At 39.8% G+C, this 9,642-nt stretch overlaps 1 pseudogene; it reads left to right on the top strand.

Moving 5' to 3' along the window:
- Positions 1-8,231: 8,231 nt before the first annotated feature.
- LOC104247550 (F-box/kelch-repeat protein At3g06240-like) lies at positions 8,232-9,265 on the top strand (annotated as a pseudogene).
- Positions 9,266-9,642: the final 377 nt, after the last annotated feature.

Genomic DNA, 9,642 nt, shown 5'->3' on the forward strand with positions numbered 1-9,642 from the left:
GGGACAAAACATATAGTAATGGGGAATAATGGAATTAAATAAATAAAAAATAAGGATAATGGGAACAAGTGAATTAAAAAAGAACACAAGACATATAGTAGTGGAGAACAAGGCATGCAAGTGTGGGGAACAAAATAACTTCAAATAAGAAGACACTTGATAATGGGCTGCAAGGAATATCATAGAGGGATATACTTTCTTAATCAGTTAATGCTCCTAAGAGCTGCAAAAGTTAAAAAAGTTTGCATATAAATAAAGAGAGTCACTTAGAGGAAAATGAGGAAAAAAAAGGATTCGGAAAATCTTAAAAAAGGAGGGCTGGAGAGTTTAAAAAGAGGAAAACAAAAAGAAAGAGAGGGTTTTTCATTGCATATGTAGGAGTAACTCGAATTCGGGAAAGTGAACCTGATTCCTTTTTGAATGCTTAATTGGTTCTGTGGTCTACGAGTTCAGTTTTGGATTTAATACACGTGTGGCTGAGTATGTTTGTGGTGATGTTGGTTGTTGTTGTTTAGTCTTTTACAAACTTTTGGGGGCGTTCTATCGAGCTTGTTTGGTTTTCTTCAAATTTTTCCTAGCCTCGAATTTGGTTTGAATTGCTGCTGTTGGGTTGCTGTTGTTTTGCTGTGTTACTGCTGTTGCTGACTGCTCCTTCATCTTCTTGTATTTCCATTATCCAGTTACATGTTCTAAAGCTCTCAAATTTAATGGAAAGGAAGTAAAGAGTTGTTGGAATGGATTTATGAATTTCTGCTGTTTCTTTGTGTTTAATTTAATGTATAAGCAGTAGTTCACTTGATATCGCATAGTATGTATTAGAATGACTTTGGAATGCATAAACTGGACCGTTGAATCTATTTCTACAAACATGTGAATATCAATTGTAATTAATCTTAGTTTGTGATTACTAGTTATGAAATATAGTGTAGTTAATTCTTTTTCAGTAGTCCTGTAATAGTTCCAAATAGGTTATGCCACAAAACAGGTTCAAATAGTTCATGGAAATCAGCATGTTGGTTTAATAGGGTTAGTTTTGAAATTGCGAGTTCGCTTGAGTAAGTAACATCATTTTAAATAGCAATGTGAATAATGTTAGTAACTAATATTCTCAAATATTAGTGACTGATGTTAGCCTGATGTCAGTTTTTACGCATTGACGCATTTCTTCGACAAGTCATAAAAAAATGGCTTTGTATTACACATAGTTAATTCCAATAGTTCAATTCATCTAATAATGTTAGTTTAAATTAATCAAAGAATAGTTAGTTTGTTTTGATTTTACTTGGTGTCAATCTCGTGTTCTATTCATAATCTCAACTTTAGTGTTATTAACTAATAGCATAAGGAACGATACAATCTCCCTTGAGTAAGCTCTGTTGCAATTTTCCGTTTGCATTTGTCTTAATCTAATAAACAATAAGAGGCACGAGCTTATAAACATGTAACTAATTAGGACCTCTTCTCTTTTATTTTAGAGACGAACTTAATAGAAAATGTAGTCACTTTAGGATTGTCCTTTCAAAATAAATGAGATGAGCCTCGCCTAGTAAAACTCACCGATTGCGGGGCCCTCACGATTGTATAAATATTAATGACTTAGAACTCGAGATCGGCCGCTTAGCGAATTTCACAGCCTTTTTCCCAAAAGTAATAACGCGTTAGTCACTATTAGGCACGTACTTTTAGTAATTTACTTTTTTAAACTTGGGTTCACATTTATGTGACCCAAATCCAAATCTCAACGAAGTTGATATGTGTCGTTAATGACCGGTACATTGATTGTGACGTGGTTTGAGTTGCATTTCCATGACGTTGCAAATTCCTTTAAAAAATAATGAATGAGACGAGCCTCGACAAACAAGAATACACAAACTGCGGGGCCCTCAACGGATAGTTATTTCAAATGCTTAGATTTTGAGACAGGCCGCATATCGAACTTTACGGCTTTTCTCAAAATAACAACGCATTAGTATCCTTAGGCGTGTATTTAATAATGTTATCTTCCTAAACTCGGGTACACATTTATGTGACCCAAATCCAAATCTCAACGAAGTTGGAACGTATCGAAAATTGCAGGTACATTTATGTGGCGCAAGTCGAGATGCATTCTCACGACGTTGCAATTCTTTGAATAAATAATAACTAAAGCGGTAAACAGTTAAAATTTGCACGTAGGTTTATAATTGTATAAAATCAGATAATCAAGCCGAATATGACAGTTGAGCGACCGTGCTAGAACCACAGAACTCGGGAATGCCTAACACCTTCTCCCGGGTTAACAGAATTCCTTATCTGGATTTCTGGTGCGCAAACTGTTAAACAGAGTCATTCTTTTCCTCGATTCGGGATTCAACCGGTGACTTGGGACACCACAAATCTCCCAAGTGGCGACTCTGAATCTTTAAATAAAATCCTGTTTCGATTGTCCTTTAATTGGAAAAACTCCCTTTTACGTCCATTTGTGGGGTGTAGTTGAAAAAGGAGGTGTGACATCTGTGATTTGGGGGCCAGTATTAATCTTATGCGCCTGGCTATCTATAAGAGGTGGGGGTTGGAAGATCTAGACCGACGTTTATATTATTGTAGGTGGCCGATAGAACTGTGAAAAAGCCCTCATGTATTCTCGATGACCTGTTGGTGCAGGTAGGGAAATTTGTGTCCCCTGCAGATTTTGTCATTTTGGATTGTACAGTGGATGAATAAATTCTCATAATTTTGGGAAGTCCATCCTTGGCCACGGGGCGAGCTCTCATTGATTTTGAAACTGGAGAGCTCAAGATAAGGTTAAACGATAAGGAGATAACATTCAACGTGCACAAATCTATGAGGCGACCAAGTGAATTAGCCAATTGTTTCTTAATTAATGCCGTTGATGTAATCCTGGAAGAGGATGATGAGGCCCTGATTATTGAGGATCCTCTAGCTACATTTCTCATGAATTTAGATGAGGTTAATGGGGAAGAATTGGCGGAGTGGGTGCTGCCTCTTGAGGGAAAAGGCTTTTGGAAGAGATCACTTGAATTTGAGCCCATGCATTTAGAAAAAAGAGAAACTCCTCCAGCTAAGCCATCCATACAAGAACCACCAAAGCTGGAGTTGAAGCCACTGCCCGCCAATCTCAGGTATATGTTCTTAGTACCTAACTCAACATTACTGTTATTATCTTATCTAGTTTGTTAGATGTGTAGGTACAACAACTTTGCAGGTACTCACGGAGTGCAAGACTGCCATTGGGTAGACCATGGCATACATTAAGGGGATCAGTCTGGCATATTGTATGCATAAAATTCTCCTGGAAGAGGGGCACAAACATTCCAGGGAACACCAAAGAAGGTTGAACCCCAATATGAAGGAAGTGGTGAAGAAGGAGATTATTAAGTGGTTAGATGCGTGAATCATTTTCCCCATCTCTGACAGCAACTGGGTTAGCCCTGTGCAATATGTTCCTAAGAAGGGTGGTATGATAGTGGTTAAAAATGATAACAATGAGCTAATCTCTACACGAACCGTCACAAGCTAGAGAATTTGCATGGATTATAGGAAATTAAACCTGACCACCCGGAAAGACCACTTCCTACTACCTTTCATGGATCAGATGCTTGACAGACTTGCAAGGAGGTCCCACTTCTGTTTTCTAGAAGGGTACTCGGGGTACAATAAGATCTCCATTGCACTAGAGGATAGAGAAAAGACCTCGCTCACATGTCCATATGGGGTTTTTGCCTTCCAGAGGATGCCCTTTGGCCTATGCAATGCACCCACCACATTCCAAGGGTGCATGATGGCCATATTCAACAACATGGTAGAAGACATAATGGAGGTGTTCATAGATGATTTCTCAATTGTGGGAAACTCATTCGATGAGTGCCCTACAAATCTAACCAGAGTGTTGAAAAGGTGTATCGAGACTAACCTTGTACTTAATTGGAAAAAAATGCCATTTTATTGTACCAGAGGGTATAGTCTTGGGATACCTGGTATCAAGAAAGGGAAGAAAGATGGATCGTGCAAAAGTTGATGTGATAGCATAGCTTCCGCCGCCCACATCATTCAAAACAATCAGGAGCTTTCTCAGGAATGCCGGTTTCTACCGGATATTCATCAAAGACTTCTCAAAAATTGCCAAACCTATGTGTATGTTGTTAGAAAAAGATCATCCTTTCATGTTTTCTGATGATTGCAGGGTAACATTCGAGGAGTTGAAGATGAGGCTCGTTATAGCACCCATCATTGTTTCCCCCGATTGGGAGAAACCATTTGAACTCGTGTGTAACGCCAGTGACTATATGGTGGGGGCAGTGCTAAGATAGTGAAAAGACAAGATAATGCACCCAATTTACTACGGAAGTAAAACATGGAGTGGAGCCCAACTGAACTACACTATGACTAAAAAGGAGATGCTAGTTGTAGTATTCGTATTCAACAAGTTCAGATCATACATGATTGGGTCTAAGGTAATTGTATTTACTGATCATGCTTCCCTCAGGTACCTGATTAAAAAGAAAGAGTCCAAACTGTGCTTGATTCGCTGGGTGCTGCTACTGCAAGAGTTCGACCCGGAGATTCGTGACCGTAGGGGCACAGAAAACCAAGTCGCTGATCATTTATCGCGACTGGAATGAGCTAAAAACTCAATTGAGGCAGAGGATATTTTATAAACCTTTCCAAACGAGCAGCTACTCGCCACAAGCCTTGAGGAAGTGCCATGGTATGCAGACAGTGCAAATTACCTGGAAAGTGGTATAGTTCCCTATGACCTTTCCTCTGTGTAAAAGAAAAATATTTATCGTGACTACCGTATGTATTACTGGATGAACCATATCTATTTAGAATTTGTGTTGACAATATGATCCCTAGGTGTGTCCCCGATATAGAACAATCTTCTGTTTTGCAGGCATGTCACGCATCGGCATATGGCGGGCATTTGGGAGGAGTCAGGATGACAACAAAAGTTCTAGAAGTCGGGTTCTACTAGCTAACTGTATTTAAGGATGCACATCAATGGTTGAAGAGTTTTGATGAATGTCTACAAACCAGGAACATCTCCCGGAGCCATGAGATGTCCATGAACCCAATTCAAGGTGTTGAAGTGTCATATGTATGGGGGATAGATTTCATGGGCCCCTTCGTTAGCTCCTATGACAATAAGTACATACTTGTTGTCGTAGATCATGTGTCCAAATGGGTGGAAGCTACAACACTCCCCACCAATGATGCAAGGGTGGTGGTAGGGGTTTTTGAAGAAGAATATATTCACCCATTTCGGGATCTCGAGAACTATTATCAGTGATGGAGGCATTCACTTCTGCAATCGAGCCTTCGAGAAATTGCTAGCAAAGTATGATGTGCACCACAAGGTGGCAACCCCATGCCATCCACAGATTAGTGGTCAGGTCGAAGTGTCTAATAGAGAGATAAAAAGTGTGTTGACCAAAACTATGAACGCCACAAGAACTGATTGGGCGAAAAGGTTAGATGACACACTATGGGCCTACAGAACAGCTTTCAAAACACCAATTGGTATATCACCATACAAGTTGGTGTTCGGGATGGCCTGTCACTTGCCAGTGGAGCTAAAACATAGAGCTTGGTGGGAGTTGAAATAGCTAAATATGGACATTGAGGCTGCGGGAACAAATAGAGTCAAAGAATTTCATGTGCTAGATGAGTTTCGTTATCTTGCTTTCGAGAGCACGCGGTTATACAAGAAGAGAATGAAGAGGTTGCACGACAAGAAAATTGTTGAGCGAAATTTCAAACCCGGATACATGGTGTTGATTTATAACTCAAGATTAAGGCTATTTCCGGGTAAACTCAAGTCATGATGGTCTGGGCCATTTCGTGTGGTCGAAGTGCTCCATTCAGGTGCCATAGAGATTGTCTCAGAAAAAGATTCCCATACATTTAGAGTAAATGGGCATAGATTAAAAACCATATGTGGCCATGGATGAAACCAAGGAAGTGTCAGTGATCTATCTGACTGAACCTCAGAGGTCAATCGAGCCTTAAATGTGCTCATCTGTGTCGTACCGCGATGTTAAATCAGGCGTTGCGTGGGAGGCACCCCATATTTTCTTTTGTTTCTCTTGTTGTTTTGATGTTGTACTTTATATATATGAAACTAATTCTCTTGTTGTTTTGATGTTGTACTTTATATATATGAAACTAATTCTCTTGTTGTTTTGATGTTGTACTTCATGTACATGAAACTAACCCCTTTATTAGTGTATAGGTCAAGATTGGATCATATTGGGAGAAGTATGGGTTAAAGAACCAACCCCGAAAAGGTAAATATTTCTCGGAATCCTGTGACCGTGTCTACGGTGGGACCGTGGCCCGGGCGTGGCAAATTGCTTTATTCTATTTTTGGGTCACCACGACTGTGGCCGGGATGCAAGCAGGGCATGGAAAATTAAAAAGTTCTGCCGCTCAGGTAAGTTCTAATTCATTTTTCTCTTCTTTCCTTTTCTCTTCAACACTTAACCCCCCCCCCCTTCTCCCACTTATTCCATGCCCTTTCTTCTTCTTCTTCTTCTTCTTCTTCTTCTTCTTCTTTCTATCTCTCACAAACCCACTTCTCTCCCCCACCCCACACACACTCCCTCCTCACCAACCTCCATTACACTCCAACTCCACAAGAACCAGGTATGTCATGATTTCCTTCTCTCTTATTCTCCCCTACTCTTTTGTAATTTTTAATGTTTGAATTGTTGTAGTATCTATATTCAAATTTATGGTTTTTTCTTCTTCCTTTTAGTGGGTAATGTATATAATGTAGTAGAGAATGGCATGGTGTTGTTGTGTGAAGTTCATTGTGGTGGGGTGGAGTTGTGAAGTGATTGTGGTTGATTTAGGGGGAGAGTTTGTACTTCCATGGGATAAGAGATTAAATCATAGTTCCATGAACACCAGGTGATTGTGAAATTGTAATGTGACCATGGTGGTGGTGAAGTCTGAGTAACCACCCAAGGTTCATACAACTCAAACCCTCAATAATAGTAGCCCTTATTTTGTCAGGTACAATGCATCAATTAAGGAAAAGACGTGTCATAGGTTCCTCCGCTAGTGGGCCAGGAAGTTCATCAAGAGCTCGAGCTCAGGCTAGTTTGAGCCAGTTTGATCGCACTCGGTTTGTCTCCAAAACGGCTCAAGATAGGTTTAAAGAAAAGACATCCAAGAAGCTGGTGCCTGAATTACACATTGACAGGCATGCCTTGCGGGTTGAATGCCCAAGTATCTATGAAGAATTGATGAGGCGTTAGCTGGACATCTTTATTGATGAACCGGAAGAGGTCAATGTACTAATAGTAAGGTAGTTTTACGCGAACTGTCTAGACCATATTGATAGGGTGGTCACGGTACGAAATATCTCGGTGGATGCGTCACTTAAGGCCATCCGACAAGTGTACATGTTGATGGTCTTTACTGGAGAGATAGATTATTACCAAGATTATCAACAGCCACCTGTCTGGTGGAAATGAATTTTTGAAACAATCTATGTGGTTGGCCGAGATCCAATATGGATAAAGCCAAGATTGACCTTGAACTCCCAATCTCTCACTTGGGGATTTATGTATTGGCTAACAATCATCAACAGTCGTTTTCTACCTTCCAGTAACACTACATATGTTAATGGATCAAGAGCTATGGCGATTTATTGTTTTGTAACCCGCCACGATTTTGATGTGGCCCGGCTCATTCATGATGAAATGTTCATTCACTCCTCGGAAATACTCAAAGGGTTATTCTTCCCTTCCCTGGTCACCAAGCTATGTCACGCTTCACGAGTTCCTGAAAATCCCATAGTAGATGGGAAGTTGCCATTAAAAGTCACGTTCAAGGCTAGACAAATTACAGTTGGGAAATAGCAGACTATGGCGGATGATGATGATGCCGATGATGATGATGAGGAATCTATGCATGCTGCCGCCTCATCGGGGCCGATTGCTGATAAGGAAGGCCCATCATAGGCTCGTCGGATTACTCGGATGACTACATTGGAGCAAGATATGGCTGGCCTATGCACTTCGGTAAATGACCTGAGTACTAGAGTTGACAGTTTGGTTACTCAAAATGCTAGGTCAGAGAAAAGGATCATGGGCTTGCTTCGGGCGCTAGGACGAGCGTGTCACTTCGATCCTGTCATCGTCTCCGATCAGGACTGAGCATCAGGGTAGTCCTCTTAGCTTACTCTGCTATAAATTCTTTGACATGGAATCTCCATAACTTGATATACTCTCGTACAATCCTCAACATTTATCAATCTTCATCTTAATCGCCCTACAACCAGAAAAAACGAATTCATTCTTTTCAATCTCTCCATCAAAGTAGAACCTGACAGATTAAAAAATGACATATCTATTATTTACAGTGATAATGACGATGATCTTAACTCCGTCTTTCCAGATCTAGATCGTCCATATCTTACCTTCAGTTATTACTATGCTTATAATGAACTAGTCGGCCCTTGCAATGGTTTACATGCTTCGATGGATTTTGAAGTTATTATCTTATTTAATATAGCTACTAGAAATTACGTGCCACTCCCATCTAGCCCCTTTATTTGCGTAGAAGCTTTCAATCTCTCCATTGTAGGTGGTGTTGGATTTGGTTTCGATTGGATCGGGAATGACTCTGAGTGGATTAGGATTTTAGATGTTTTTAAGGATACTGATTGGTCTCCGGACGTGATAGATCAAAACGTTAAGGTTTATGATTTGCACACTGATTCTTGGAGAGAATTCCTAGAGTTCATTGGTTGCCACATTTTGAGATATTTCATACAGGAGCCTTTCATTGGTATGCAGATATAGTTGAGCAATGGTAATTCTTTGTTTTGACATGATAACTGAGATATTTCGCACCATGATGATGCCTGATTCTTGCAAAGACTACGATGTGAAATGTTATAGCCTTGTAATCTTGAACGAGTCCCTAACATTAATTTGTTACCCCGATTCATATGGCGAGACTGATCTGACACAAGATTCAACGGATGTATGGATAATGATGGACTATAGTCTACACGATTCATGCACTAAGAAATACATAATTAGACCTCTTCCATTTAAATCCCCACTAACAATTTGGAAGAATCAATTATTGTTTCTTCAAAACAAAAGTGAATTTCTTATTTTGTTGTGATCTTATTTCGAATGAAGCCAAGGAGTTCAACTTACAAGGGTATCCTCAAAGTTTGTGCATCATACTTTACAAGGAAAGTTTGATTTCTATTCCAAAAAGAGTACTAGATCATCTTAACTAAATGAATACCTATCGACGCCCCCTTTTTCCCTCCTAAAAGAAGGCGAAATCGGGTTTACGACATTATGGGCAAAACAACTCTTATTCCCTTTTGAGGAATCGGGTTATGAAATTTGAAGAGTTGCAACATAATGATTATAGTGCATTAGGATACTTTTAGAGAGAAGAAGAAGTTTTTTTGGAAGAAAACCAGACTTCGGGTAAGGGCTTGAGATTATCTCGAGGGGAAGGTGTTAGGCACCCCTCAAGATCCACTAGTGTGGTTCCCGGCCGTACTTAGTTGTGACTTTAAGAAGAGTAGAAGTAACAGACAATGTTTGCACATAAGGAATACAAATAAGTTGAAAGTTTTGAAATAAAAGATAGAAAAAAGACATA

Source organism: Nicotiana sylvestris, unplaced genomic scaffold (genome assembly GCF_000393655.2).
Source record: "Nicotiana sylvestris unplaced genomic scaffold, ASM39365v2 Un00001, whole genome shotgun sequence".
Classification (NCBI taxonomy): domain Eukaryota; kingdom Viridiplantae; phylum Streptophyta; class Magnoliopsida; order Solanales; family Solanaceae; genus Nicotiana; species Nicotiana sylvestris.